Here is a 15,775-nt window from a genome sequence, read left to right on the forward strand (position 1 = left end):
AACAGGTCAAAGAGAGATTGTGTGGGAACGCCACATTCAGGTCTGGTGGGGCTGAATGAAGCAGATTTAGGATGGTATTTATGGGCTAAAAGCAATTTCCCCGTGGCTCAGAGGTAGAGTGGCCATCTAGCAAAGCCAAGAGTCGCTGGTTTGAGCCTCACTTCCCCCTGTGACCATGTCAGAGAATCCTTGAGCAAGATACTGAACCCCTAATTGCTCCTGATGGCTCTGCGATGGACTGGCGTCCCGTCCAGGGTGAACTTGGCCTCTCACCCTATGTCAGCTGGGACAGGCCCCAGCCCCCCCCCCCCCACACACACACACACACACACTAAACGGAGAGATGAGGAATTCCTCTTTCATCATGAGAAGTACTGCAGTTATTGAGATTCATTCGGGATGCATCTTTTTTTAAGTCACATTATTTGCACATTAAATGTACATGTTTTTGGAGCATCAAGCGCTTGCGCTCACAACTGTTTTCCCTGAAATACTGCAAATTTCAATGAGGTGTCTTGATAACGCTTTTTCAACTTTGTAGTTTAGTTCATTTTCTCAACATTTTGCTCATTTCCCGCACATTTAAGACATAAAGTATTAAAAATGTTGTCGTGCAAAGTTGATCGTTAAATGTAAATATTAAATCTAAGAGTGTAATAAAAATCTGAATGCTGAACAGAAAACTAATATTAAGTCACATCTGAATCTTTGATGTTGAATCTAAATTTGAAATCTACAACAAAAAAGTTGAATCTAAATATCAAATATAAATGTAAACGTTGAACGTTAAATCTAAATGCTAAATTTAAATTGACCTAGAATGAAGACCAAACACCAAAAGACCAAACACTTGAAAACTTTACCTCAAATGATTCCAATTCTTCTCTGCTGAAACTATCACAACATTGAACTTCTTGAAATAACCATGGGAGGGCAGCTGAGTCCAAATAAAAATCTTCCTCTGGTAGAATGATTCTGTGTCAGTCACCCACTATTAAACAGCCTTTTTATCGTTTCCAAAGAAGACAACAAAGTTAAAGAAAAAGCAACCATTACCACGAAGCCAATCAAAATTCGAATACTGCATTATTTGCATTGGAATTACAAATGGTTTTTAGTGGCACGGTCTATTGGAGTGTTTTTTTTTTTTTAACTGTGAGAGGTTGTTTATTTCCCCCCATTTGCTCTCATTTGAATTTCACTCTCGTATTGAAGCTCAACAATCTGTTTGTGGCTCATTTCCCATTCGTCGGCGTGCTGGTCCAAATCCAAGGTGCCACATATGCTGAAGAATACTGGCATACCGATTAACACACACTGCACTGGGAAGATGACAGTAATACTCAAGTGAGGTTGGAAGGTAATTACAGGGGCAGGAAATTGTCTCTGCAATCAAAAATAGAATTACTTGAGTGACAAGCTGTTTACGTCTCTAGGAAACGGTTCTTGTGCCGCCAACTATCATTCAATGACGAGATTCAGTTCAGGTGCTGGTTTTGGGCCACTAGAAACTGATTTTAAATATTTGATATTTGAATTTGAACTGGTCACTTGGAATCATTGCATTAAAACAATGGATTTGAAGAGCATAATATGAAATTGAATTTATCATCTGGAACTGCATTGCTCTAAACTAGAACCCGACTTTAAAATGAGGAGACTGAATTCATTTGCTTTGAAATCGCATTTTAATCCAACCTGAAATTCTCAGTATACGCACACTTCCTGTTCTCAAGAGTACAACCGCCATCGTTCCACAGTATTTCCCTTTAATAAATAATTGATGGCTACAGCATTAATGCATGTGAACAGAATTTTTCGATGGTCAGGATGTGTAAATTGCTGGAAAAACAATAGTCATGGGGCACAAGGAGGATTTGCACAAGGAGGATTGGCAAACCTGAAATGATTGTGACACTTTTTTGGACCCCCAAGTTGACTCAGTCAGTAATTTAAAGCCAAATGTTGTTGCTAGTTTTAAAAGATAATCTGAAAAATCTTGAGGAAAAGTCCTTTTTATTTGTTCTTTTTTCCCTACCATTTCTTTAGTAAAGTGCAACACTGAAATAAGTTGTTTGTCGATACTCACACAAAATACCTATTGGGTACCAGTTCGACTTACAGATACCCTGTGGAGTTTCTAACTGCAGGTAGCGCTGTAGCGCGATTCAGTGAGATGAGATCAATTTCAATATTCATGGGCTTCGATACTGTAGAAGCCTCAGGGGCGATTGAATTGGTGCTCTTTGTGTAATAGGAACATGAAGAAGAATAAAGAGGCATATTTAATAAGATACAACAAACACGCTTCTCCAAAAACTGAAAGAACACACAGAGCAGATAGGTTTGCTTAAATTTGACAGTCAGGCAGGCCGACAACAAAACAGACTGATTGTAGTGATGGTTATGGTCCAAAACTCACATTTTGGTTTGTTTTTACAGTATGTGATTGGACCGTGACATCAGCCATGTTGAAGTGTTCTACAATCCACCTTTGCGTGTGTCTCACACATGATCGTGTCAAATTTTTAAGCCAACTGACCCAAACGCCTCATTCTGCATCAACTGCAGAGCTCTGGGACATGACATGCAGCAGAGAGAGGGTCACAAGTGTGATAAGATCATGAGGTCGATGTGATCTCTGTCTCTGATCAGGCGTATCAAGGACAATCTTGCAACTACCCATGCTCTTGATTATCAAGACCAATTCATTCAACCCCCCTTTTATCTCCACTCATGGGCAAAAACAGCAGAAGACACACGTCACTGCTCTCCTCTGCTGCCGAGTATTAATATGTCCAGGTCAAGTCACAACATGTGCGCCTTGAAGGATGCTACTTCCTGCCACAGCTGTTATTTTACATATTTGAGTGTCAGTCGTGACACAGCAGTCATTTGAGCAGCAGTAGGTCTTCATCATAGATTTTAAAGTTTAATGGCACCTCTTGGTCACATCTAGGAACTGAGGATGACACGACGTGCCTTTTAATCGGTGCATCCATTCCTGCAATTGGTGCCCGCATCAAGACAGATAGAAAGAAATGCAGCAGTCTCCTCTGCAATCTTAGGTTTTATGTATTTATTCTGCAGTTTTGATTTATTTCACCCTCAATAGAAAGCAGCTTGATATTCATTCACTTTTCTGATTTTCGTCGACCTATCGGTGCCTACTGCACGAGGGAGAAGTGTGCCTCAGAGGTTCTATATTTAACCTGAACCAGGACTGTTTCCTAAAACTTAGACAATAAAGGACTTCTTGAAACTCTCTTCTAACATGACTTGAGTCCATGACTCATTTGCAGGACCGTCACAAAACCTCAGAATTCTCCATATAACTTCACGCCACATCTTTTATATCCTCAGCACGTGCAGCTGTCTGTCTCAAGAGAACTACAGAAGGATCCCTATTCTGTTTTTTTTTTTGTTTACTGCTAGTTAGATAGTGCTCATCTTTATCCGCTGAGCAGATTTTTGGCTGCTAGGAGGCTGAATAAGATGTATCTGGCAAAAACAGAGTGAAAATTGTGACCATCTGATCCCTTTCAGACAGCGTGACTGAATATCTGTGACCTATTTAGTTCGTCAGGATCCTGAAATGGAAAACAAGATTTTGACACAGCCTGATTAATGAACTAGCGAACAAAACCATCCATTAGAAATCACATTAATATACTTTCCGAAAGGCTGACTCATTTGTTTCAAGAGTAAATCTGCAAAAAACAACAACAACATAGAAATACTGTGTTGTAGCAGAGAGGAGTGTGTGACAGAGGAAGTGACATCACTGGTATGAAGGAGGAAATGGAGATGATGAATGAGGCTCTACCTGTGAGCTCAAAAAGGAGGGAAATTCAAACAAAGCAGGCAGTGAATGGAGAGAGGAGGTCAGAGATACAGAGGAAGGGGGAGCAAAGACGAAAAGAGTGGATAATAAAAGTGAAAAGCGGTGTAAACTGAAGAAAAGTGAATAGCTCTGGAGGTGGACCCCAGGACTCAGGAAACTGTGGAATCCCAGGAGCAGGTGGGCCATTCCTGCTTGGAAGTCCCTGGTTTATCTCTGGGTTGGAGAACTTCCCTGATGGCTACACAGGAACTCACCAGATAAGTTTTATCCCCTTTACCTCAAACTCTCCTGGCTTCACCCTGTCTGACCTCATAACTACCCCAGCTCTGACAAACCCCCTCACTCTCCTCTATCAGAAATACACACTTCCTTCTGCCCATACCTGACTGAACTGGATTCTCTCCAACCCCCCCCCCCCCCCCCAACACACACACACACAGCATTCATGAACCTGGACTGATTCCCCCCTCAGAAACTCTCCTTCCCTTCTCCTCTCACACACCTGTATACCTGAGACTTTTTGGTATAAACAGAGACTTTAATTAATAAACCCGTGTACTTACAGTATGTTGAATGATTGTTTTGATTTTTTTTTGAACTGACTGTTGATATCCTGAGTTATGCGTTATGATGACGTTTTGTCTGATTTACTCTGCTTTATTTAAATGATGATTTTTGCGGATGATGAAATTAAGAAATTTGTGCAGCCTTAATTCAAGACGTTGTTCTTATTTACTTTAAAGTTGTGGGTTTGAATTACTTGGACTTTTGTAGATTGAAACAGACTGCTGGGTTTCCTCTCCCTCTAAATTATAATTTAAAATAGGATTTGACAGTAGAGTTTTGTGTCCTCCTGTCTGGCGCCCAACTTTCATATTCTTTTGGGAGGGGTAGTTTCAATGCTACAGTGTGTTTCCTTGCTCTGCTAGTTGTAACTAAAGGATTAGTATGATTAGCATAGACATGTGGAAAGTATCTGGTTACATAAGTGAAACACTGAGGACCTCAAGCAGTCAGGAACCCGATTTCCAGCCTTGTACCCCTGAAGGGGCGGGTTTTACAGTGCATATATTTACAAACATATAAAACCAGTTTTGTTTCCACAATAACGAATTGATTCTCCAGGATCTCTTCTCAATACGCCTCCTCTCCTGCAGATGCTGCTATAATATGAATTGACGCTGTAGAGATTGACTCATTCTTAGACCCACTAAAGCTAATTTGATTCATTGCTGTTTTCTGCAGATGGGGATTGGAATGCTCGGGAGATGAAGATGGAGCAACCCTGTGCAATAGGACATCTCTGCTGCCACATCGAAGAGGAAAGGGATTCGTACACTCTGAGGACTCAAAATAAATACCAGATATTATCAGGATTAATGAGAAAAAACACTTTTTGACAGAATTTTTTTAATGCCAAACTGACTTTTTTTTTTTTTTTTTTTAAATTCAACTCGGCTACAGGAAGCATCAAGCCTCCCCTCCTGACTCTGGAACACGGTAATCCTCAGATACACAGGAGCCGTCTTGGATGCTGGCAGCTCTAATAAGCTGCCAACAACACCTTTTCTCCCTCCTGGAGAGCACACACACACACACACACACACACACACACACACACACACACACACACACACACACACACACACACCTCTCAACATCAACTTCAGCTCTCACCAGGTGAAATGGATTGCACAACACGTGAGCAATCCACCTGATGTCCATTAGTTAATCTTATGTCGGTTACCACATTTCACCTCTGGTGACATTACAACCCCTCATACACACTGGAACCATTACTGGGTGCTCCGGTGTTACAGTTGTGAATCATAACCATACATGAAAATCTCCCGTCTGCTACAACAGATTGTAGATTAATAGTAAACACACACAGACGCACTATTGGCAACTAACAAATCAGTGTACAAATAGTATGAAGTGCGGTAATTTCAAGATGAATGCTTTGTTTCTTGATCATCTCCCTCCTCTCTCTGTGTGCGTGCCTCACACAGCATTGTCTCAGCAGCTGGTCAGAATTGCTGCATTCCACGACCGCTGGGCTCCGAGAACACAGTTTAGTACCGACCACTCCTTCATATCCTCACAGGGCTCCAAGCAAGCTTTCATGATTGTACGAAGGTGAAATAAATGATCCAATATAATGGGTTTATCACTTATGACCACTCTCGCTGCTTCAAGATTGTGTGGATACATTTTCTTAATCTTTTAAAGGATCAATACCATGTCGATGGATGACGTCAGTAACAGCATACAAAAAACAGACACAAGGAGAACAGCAGATTAGAAGCCTCTCTCTCTTCTTGTATCTAGAAATTGCTAGTAAGTGCTTCTCCTGTAAAAGCAACAAATAGACAGTGTGAAAGATGCAGGGCTTTTTAGACGGACAAATATCAGTAAAAAACCTTTATTGGACTGTATTTCTACTAAATGAGCTAACGCTGCTTTCCCTTTTTCTTTCAGGGAGCTGCCGCAGAGAAAACAGTAGCCACAAAAATGATGAGCACTTGTTCAGCTGTGCCATACATATGCATGGATCATCATTGTAGCCTAAGACAGGAGTTACTGAAGTCTGATAGGGTGGCCTTCCCTTAGACAAAGCCTGGAGTAAAGAACACCCCCCCCCCCCCCCACACACACACACACACACACACACCTCTTCTTACATTACTTATAGGTTCATTCCTGGATGCAGATCATTACTATGCCATTTGAACCCATAGATACAGAAGCCAAAAAAAGGCAATTATTTCCTATGCCATTATCTTGCGAAACTAATTTATTTACTTGTTGTTATACTTTATCATGAGATAACAAATACCGTTACCTCCAGATCTCATTATCTCAATATCGCGACATGATGAGAGCAAATCTAAGCTCCATTTTGAATCAGCTGCAGCATTTTCAAACATACTGTGGAGCTCCTGATCTCTCGTAGCCTAATGTGCCTGTGTTCATGTCATGACAATGGGAAATTATAAGTTATCACGGGACATAGAGCAGCATTATCTAATGATTGAGAAACAATTTATCCAATACTGATAAGTTTTATTATCTCACAATCATGAGATTTTAATTCATGGTAGCAACATTACAGCAATATCTTGTGATCATGAAATAATATACTGTTAAAATGAGCTCATTTATCTCTTCATCATGATATAATGAAACCATCCCAATAAGCTTAAATAAGTATGTATGTCTGTAATAAAGGAAGTATGGCCTTTCCTGGCAGATTTATATACAGAACCTCCAGAGTTCACCAAATACAGGAAAACAGTCTTTCCAGAGTCTTTAATTAACCCATGTCTTTTGGAAAGTTGGAAAAAACATAACAATTCCTACAATACTACCGTATCTTTTTTGTTTAGTCAGGTTACATACATTTAGGCTGTTCATGGCATTTTGGGATTCCCTCCCTTTCGTTCACTGAGCGTCTCCTGGAACCGTACGGGACCTCCCTGGGGTAGCCTGTCCGGCTCATAGTATTCAAGCAAATAACTTGAATAACTTGGCTATGACACAATTGTGTGCTGGTATGCTAAGGACTGAGAATTCTGTAAGCCAGTCAGTAATTTGAACACATCCAGTAAAAAAAAAAAAAAATCCCCTTCTCTTGACAAAGGAGATTCAAAGAAACTCTGAAGCCTCAGTGAGGAGCTGGTATTCAGCAACACGTGCGACTGTAACTGTGATGAGTCACACTGTGGAGTCTCTTGAAGCTTGCTTAGATTGTTTCTCTCTCGTCTCCACCAACCCCCCCCCCCCCCCTTCACCCCCACCCCCCACCCCCCATCTCTCTCCTTCTCCCCCTCAACCCCAAACGGTCGAGGCGTATAGCTGCCCATTCTGAGCCTGGTTCTGCCTGAGGTTTCTTCTTGTTAGAAGGGAGGTTTTACCTTCTCATACCTTGAAATGACTTTTGCTGTGATTTGGCACATATAAATAAAGATTGATTGATTGAGATTCCAGTACTTTGTGTTTACTCCAACCATAACCCGCAACAAACGACGATGCAGGGATGAGGACCTGAGGGCACTAGATTTTTCAGTGAAAAATCATTAGGTTAATTTAAAAAACAACAACAAACAAACATCGGTGGGAAATAATATGAGATATGAGTGCCAACGGTATATGTGTGTGCTGACTCAATATTTAGCACTACTATACTGTGAAGTATTCAAAGAGAATCCATCCATCCATCCATCCATCCATCCATCCGTTTTCTTCCGCTTATTCCTGTTAAGGATCGCGGGGTGGCTGGAGCCTATCCTGGCGGCTACGGGCGAGAGGCGGGGTTCACCCTGGACAGGTCGCCAGTCCATCTCAAAGAGAACATTTCTTAATTATTTTTGTCATTATTGATGCTGACAGTCTTGGCTCAGCGATGTGTGCTTGTCACGGTGACCTTGACCTTTGGGCGTCAATGTTGTCAGGTCATCCTTGTGTCCGAACGGACATTTGGGGCAAAAGTCACATCTGTCACGTTCATATAAGGTGACACTGTCCTTGACCTTTGGCCACCAAAATACCTTCGGTCCACGCTCAAGTCCCGGGGGATGATTGTGACAGATTTTGGAGAAATTCCCTCAAGGTTTCCTGAGATTCCACGTTTATGGCAATGGGACTCTTATCCCAAATATATGAGGTGACGTTGACCTTCACCTTTAACCTGTGAACAACAGAATATCTTCCAGTCATCCTGAAGTCAAAGGGGACATTGGTACCAAGTTCTGAAAAAAGTTTCATCAAGGTGTTTCTAAGATATGAGAAAAATAATGAGAATGGGACAGACGTGAGAACATAATGTCTCTGGCTGTCTCTGGCAAAAAAAAAGTTTCTTCAAAGTTCATTGACAACTTTTGGAGTAATCAGATGGACCAACGCTGGTGATCACATAAGCCCCTGGATGGAGTTAATTAACCTGGAGTCAAGCCTCTTGTAGTGTGGCGTCATGTGAGTGATGGTCATATTTACAAGTCTGAATGTAGACATTAAATGTGAAAATAAAAGATTAAACTGATGACGACTGTGGTGGAATAATTTCCTTGTCTTTGTGTTCATTGTTTCTCTGTGATAAAGAATAATTAGGAATGGAAGTAAAGCATCGTTGTATAAATTCTCTGTCCTATCAGTGTCTCCATGTTTTCATAAAAGACGATGGATCCTGTGGACAGAGAAGAGATGTATCTCCAAGCATCTTGAAGATTATTTGTAGGCTTGCAAATGCACTTGATTTTCAGGCGTATTCTTTTGATTCATACGGCGTTCGACTTAAACCATGGATGCATTCTGTGATTGAGAAAATATAGGAAAATAAATCCTCTGCATCACAATCAAGGATCCGAGAACCAATATTAATTTACAGAGCGTTATTGAAAGAATGTGACGGCAAAAATGCTTGAAGGTGAAATCTGACGCACATTTGAAACTGAAAAAAGGACTCTGGCGTATTTGCTTTGAGAGTCATTCACATCAATTCAAACATTCATTTTTTTGAAAAATTGGACATCAATTTTTTTTTAACTTTGATTTGTCCTGTATTAGTTGAATCCACTTGATTATTTGAGTGTATGTCCTCTATGGAATGCTATTTTATTTATCCTGTTGTTGCTAACCTTCTGTCTGGGCTGAATTACTTGTGATTGGGTAGGGAGCAGGTTTGGAGGAGTAGCAGTGTTTGTGGCTGCAATACACTTTTGAGTGAGTAGAAGAGACTTGTTGATTTGTAGATGTGCATCACTGTTGTACGAACACAATTGAAAGCTTGAAGAGAGATTGCTTCATTACAATCGTGCATAAGTTAAAAATGAAGGCCTAAACAACAATACCTTCACACTGAACAGATCTATTCACTGTTCCTTTCCAGGATTTATTCTTCTGTTCACTGGACAGTGGTGCGATTATATTATTGTCTCACGTAAGCGCTCAGCACCCACTTAACGTTATGAAAGGGTCACTGTCAATATTAGAAAAGGTCAATTGTGCCTTGAACGTCACCATTTATTCCAAATGATCACCAGAAACCTTTTGTCACTTTAAACCACTCACACATAAGTCTTTGTTATACTTGCTGATAAGGAATTTGATCTGGTATCCTCTGTTTGAATTTTCTTGTACCTCAGCTTCATAATTTGTCAGACACAGATGTTCTGGGGGAGCTGACTTAACTTCATCTCACAGCCAGCCTTGTACATCTGTTGTGGATGAGTCCATTTAAGTGTCCGGTGTAAGCCACCTCTGAGTCTCCAGCCTGTCGCTGGTGCCTGACGAGTTCCTGCGTTACACAAAATTCCTCTACACTTCTATGAAAGTTCCTATGCTTATATGAAAATTCCAGTGAAAGAATCCATAATCCAGCCATTAAAAAAAAAAATTGCATTGCTGAACAAATAAGTTGTAAATTTACAGTAATATAAGAGGGTCAAAATGCAGCAGTGCACTTCCAGACAACAGGATAGTTACCAAATTTCACAGAAAAAAAATAGCCAGGTGAGCTCAAAAACACCAGATAATTACAGGAGATACATGACCTTGTGAAACCTCTTCAAAATGAGCTGCTTTATGTATGAAGGTGTGTGTGAATGTGTGTGTGTGTGTGTGTGTGTGTGTGTGTTTGTGCGAGAGAGAGAGAAAATGAAAGAGTGGATTCATGGATTCAAGCAGTTTATGTTCCTCTGTGCTAAATGTCCCCTTCCAGCCAGAGTGTTGCCATCTGGTAAATAATGTGTGGCATCAGTAATGTGGCCGGTAGCCCTGCTCACAGATCTGATGCTCATTCTGAGTGGTTGCGTAACATCCAATGAACGAAACAATGAATACATTTCAAAGGTGCTGCCTCTTTATGATGGCTCCATATTCCAGCATGATGATGACTCCATTACTGATAAGCAGATTCAAGCCCCCCCCCCCCCCCCCCCATTTTGTTGAGGACCGATGGAAGAAGGACGCATTCTGGTGTGATGTGTGATGGCACGTTTTACTTGAAACTTTGAAAATGCTTTACGGAATGCACATACATTATTTTGCAGGGTGGAATCAGTGCTGGTGTCCTCATGCAGGTGTCGAACAGAAGGAGAGGATTGTAACCCTGGATATTCTTGGTTTGAAGTGACCTACTCATCATTGTCTCCTCAGTGATATTAAGGCCTCAATAACAAAAGAACAGGACAAAACTCCTGAAAAGAGGCAAACAAAAGCCTTGATGGAAGCCTAAAGGCAGAGCCTGTGGAAGTGGAGAAGAAATGTGATATATGACGCACAAGCTGACAATGACGACCGAAGACAGGTTTGCGAAAAGCAGCGCAACCAAAAATGTTCCCCCCAAACAAACGCCAAAACAATGAAGTGAGCACATCATCCGTCTATGCTGTCTGATGTTTCTCCACAATGCTGTCGACTGAAATTGTGTCCCAAAAAACTATAATAAACACATCAGACAGACTTGAATGCTAACTAGAGCACTGGGTGTTTATTATTCCACATCACGACTTCTGCTGGGCTAAAACTACAAATTATTTAGTTTTAAAATGAAGCAAAGTCAAGCTCTATTGTTTTTTCCCAGAGGTACGGAGTTTGTTCCTTTATCACAAGATGTGTGAGGCTGAGTTTACAGTTTACGTTCTCCATCATATTGATAATATTCCTGATGTAAGATTATATTTGTGACACATTTTTCGAGTAGAACCCACTCGGCGAGTGGTCAGCCAAGGTTAAATCAAGAAAAAATCTTTGTTGGTTTTGTGCCTTTAATAGAATTTTATAATTTTTTTTTTTTACATTTTAAACAATTCAAAACATACAGTCGTAGTATTACTGACACATACTTTGTATGTCACTTCAGAGGATGGACTGTGCTCAGCTTCATTCATGTGATAAGAAGTGGTCATATAGACAGAACTGTGTTGACTCCACAAAGGAAGACTGAGAAGTGCATAACATTATCTACACAAAATTGACAACATGTATAAATGGCAAAGACCTTGAAAAAGAGACTGAATGAACAGTGGGAGTAGATAAGATCAGCTGTGATTCAGAAGAGGCCAAGCTTGCAGGAGTCCGTGGAGAGAGCTGGTCATGTGACACGCATTCGCGCACACTGTCCACTGGGGACGGCTGAGCTATAGCCATGACAACTGCTCAAAATTCAGACGGTACGACATAAATTAAAGCTCTGAAAAAAAACAAAACAGGTAGCAGCCTGATTGTTTGTCATGTATTTGGAAAGCTGGCAGGAAGCTTGTGTTTATGTTAATCACGTCTAAAATCAGAATGACTCATTTTGTGTTTCCAGTTTGATCCATCAACTGGTAACGTAAGCAGAAGCGGGCCTTGTAAGATGAATGTATGAATACATGAGGATGTATTCAGAAAGTCTGTGTGATTTTCTTCTCAGCATAACATCACCTCGTGTTCTTTGAGCTGGTGTGCTAAAACACACCAGCTAGTCTGGGTCTGTTGACTCAAATGTCCTTGTTAGTTTTCATCATTATTTGTCATTCTCATCGTGTTTTAATTGAGCTCCATCTAGTTACCTCGATGTCTGAGCAGTTTCTCCTCAGGGTTGTTGCAACAGCCAATTTTGATTTTAACCTCGGTCTTATGATTAAAGTAGTAAGTTGATTAGTTTAGCTTCCATTTGTTGGTTGTTACTTTTAGAAGATGTTTAGTAGAACTGGGAAAAAAGTAATCAAACATTTTTTGTTCCATTCTAGCTGATAAAATTCACGCACCCACAGACACACACACACACGCGCGCACACGCACACACACAAGCACACACATACACCATCTACTTTAATTGTTGCGTTGACCTTTACATATTTTTCTCATAGTTTCCACGTTATTTTTAGCCTTGAAAACAATGCCTTTCTCACTTTTGTATGTATGTGTTTTGTCTAAGTGTATTATTTTGTGTGTATCATGATACATGTATAGTTTTGCGTGTGACTCACAGCTGGAATGTGTAATATGTGCTTAAACCAATACGTATTCTTAGCTGTTACATACAGTACGTAACTGTCGTGTCTGCTGCTGGCTCGTTTGGGGTCAAAGTCGTCGTGTGATGTGCTGTCATTTGCCTGTGTGCTGAAATAAGCCGTTCCACCGAGGTTAATTGTCCAGCAGTAATTGTTTGTAGACTGAAATACAGCCTGTGAGTGTCATGGCGTCAACAGAGATAAGTGAAATAAAAGGCTTTCAGTCAGTTAGTTGAGAATGATAAGCCAAGCCGTACCACCTATGGATGGTCTCGTCCTGATGAGCGAGTGGGTGAAGTGGCTCTCTGAGTGTGAAAATGGAAAATTCTTGAAAAAAAGGGAATGATTTCTCTTGCGCTTGTCCAAAAAAAAAAAAGACATCATTTATGTTCGATGCCTTCGTCTCCCTTACCATGACCTAAGACAATTCCCCGACTTTCTTCAGAAGAATCATTCTGTACACATCAACTGGAATGGGTTGGCATTCCTCAGGTGTCGCCTGCAGCAGTGAGATCAATGAAGCAGATTGATGTGCCATCACGTTTGTCTCCATCTGACTAACCTCATTCGTCACTGATTGGATTTAAAAAAAAAAAAAAATTTCAGTAAAATATACCATCCAGGACATAAATCAATACATTTATATATACTGTATATAAAAAAAAAAACATGCTGGTAAAGTATTTCTGTGTGCTTGCTCCCACGTGTTCAGAGGGGCCCTTAGAGCTTTTGATGGCTCTACATCATATGTGACCTACTTGCTAAATCTGTCGAAGGAAGAGCAGGCTCATTCTCCAGGGCGTCTGCATTTGTAGGAGATTGTGACCCCTGATGTAAAAAAACAACAACCCACTGTTTTGAATGTTAAGAGACGTGTAGGTCAAATGGAAACAGAGGTGACGAAGGCGATGAGAGGTTATGATCCATGACATGAGTTCTTTTTTTTCCCTTTTTTTTTTTAAGGTATCGGCAACCATGGAGAAAAGTTCCTCTTGGTCACGGAGTAAGAATATGATCAAGGTTATTTTAAGAAACTCGGAATCATTTTTCATTCAACAATTTTATGAGAGCTCAAGGAATCTAATCAAGATTTATCTGAGGTGTTCATAGAAACACATCCTGCGGTCCCCCGGATCTACAGTGGGATTCTCCCAAGGAGAGACACTGAATGCATATTTGGAGCAATTTCTTCACCACAGGTGAATTTTATTCTCTTGCAGGAGCTTCTGTATATTTACAGGTTAATTTACTCATTTTAAGTTCAACTTATATAGTCTTTAAATATTTTATCGTGTTTCTACAGGGCTTCGTCTCTTTCTGCTCTTTCAAATTGCATGGCTCATGCGTTATTGTGTTTCAGTAGAATCATATTGTGTGGAAGAATCATCGTTATTTTTCTTGTCCGTGTTTGTGTTCTACGCGGATCAAGAACCTGCTGGTCTGTCTCGTCTTGTGAAGTAAAACTCTGGCCCTCGAGAGGAAACTCATCTTAGACGCTCAAGTCATCGATCCATATTCTTTCAGCCGAAGGTCAGGAGCGTAGATGAGTGTTGGAAGTAAAATCAACTGGTTTGAAGAGGGGAGTGATTATATTTTGTGACACACTCGTGCTCATGTGAAGGAGGTAAGCAATGCGAGGTCCCTTGTTCCTTACAGCACAGGAATGTTCCGGAGGGTGACGTTTGATGAGCTAACTCATTCAGCGATTTAGTGCTGCAAAATGAGATCACTTTACGTTGCCTTTGGGGATCCTTGAGAGGTTGCATTTCACCAGAGGCCCCGTGTGTTTGGACGCATTCATGATCCGGGATTGTGATTTGCTGTTTGGCTTGCATGAAGTGATCCGCGCACAGAGCTCAAGCTCATCATGGACAACAAAAGCACATAACCATAAAGGAGAGCCCACCCCCCATCTAATCCTGTTTCTGGAGCAAACTGTCACATAACTGGACAACAATTCTATAAAAAAAAAAGCCTGAAAGGTGTTTGTTGTTTCTTCATGTTGGATATCTTGTTGTCTGGAAGGAGTTTTCTCACTCTAACGTGTGTTTTTCTTCCATGAGACTGAGGAGGAAATGACACATCAAAAATGGCCAGATGCCTCAAATTCAACTACAAACGATGTGTCCTTTAATCATCCTGGCGCTGGATGGCGTGTGAAGTAAGTCAAGCAACTAAACGACTGAGTGAAAGTGATGAAACAGAAGTCATCATGGAATCAATGTTTATCTAAAGTTCTCTCTGGTGAGAGTAGCCTACCCCTACACACACACACACACACACACACACACACACACACACACACACACACACATTGGGCAAAAAAGATTGGATTCAAAAACACACAGTTGTGTAATGAAATCACATTATAACTCATTCATGTCGTGCGGTTTTGGAGGGGGGGGGGGTATTGGGTGACTCTGGATGCCTCGCTGCGGAGCGTCGCTGTCCATCAGACCGCGGAGCAGAGGAATGAAGCGGATCAGCAGCAGTTGCAGCAGAAACACACTCATACCCCCCCCCCCCCCCCCCCCGCATGTCAGCAGCGTATCAACTCCTAATTGCAGGTGAGCTATTTTTATCTGTGGAGAACTGCTTTACCAACAATATCTCCATCTTCGGGGTTACAAAAGGTTATTGGAACCAGTGGGAGAAAATTCATGAGGGAGAGAAGAAGTTTAGCAAATGTCCGTCTGCCAATGAACGGCATGTGATATTTCTTTGTTATAGGTTTTTAATTATCTGTGGTTTTGATTTATTTAAGGTTAGTGAACGTTACTATGTTCAAACGCAAGACAGCTTTATAACAGTACCGAACTATACTGTAACGAACAACATTGATGAAGGACGTAGAACAGGTTCCTCATGTTCTCGTTCCGATGTGTTACAGGTGCTGCAGCATCAGAACGCACAGCTCCGGCCGAAGGTGAAGATG

Source organism: Aulostomus chinensis, chromosome 7, assembly GCF_037954235.1.
Source record: "Aulostomus chinensis isolate RoL2024-O1b breed Wild chromosome 7, RoL_Achi_v1.0, whole genome shotgun sequence".
In the NCBI taxonomy this organism is placed as follows: Eukaryota; Metazoa; Chordata; class Actinopteri; order Syngnathiformes; family Aulostomidae; genus Aulostomus; species Aulostomus chinensis.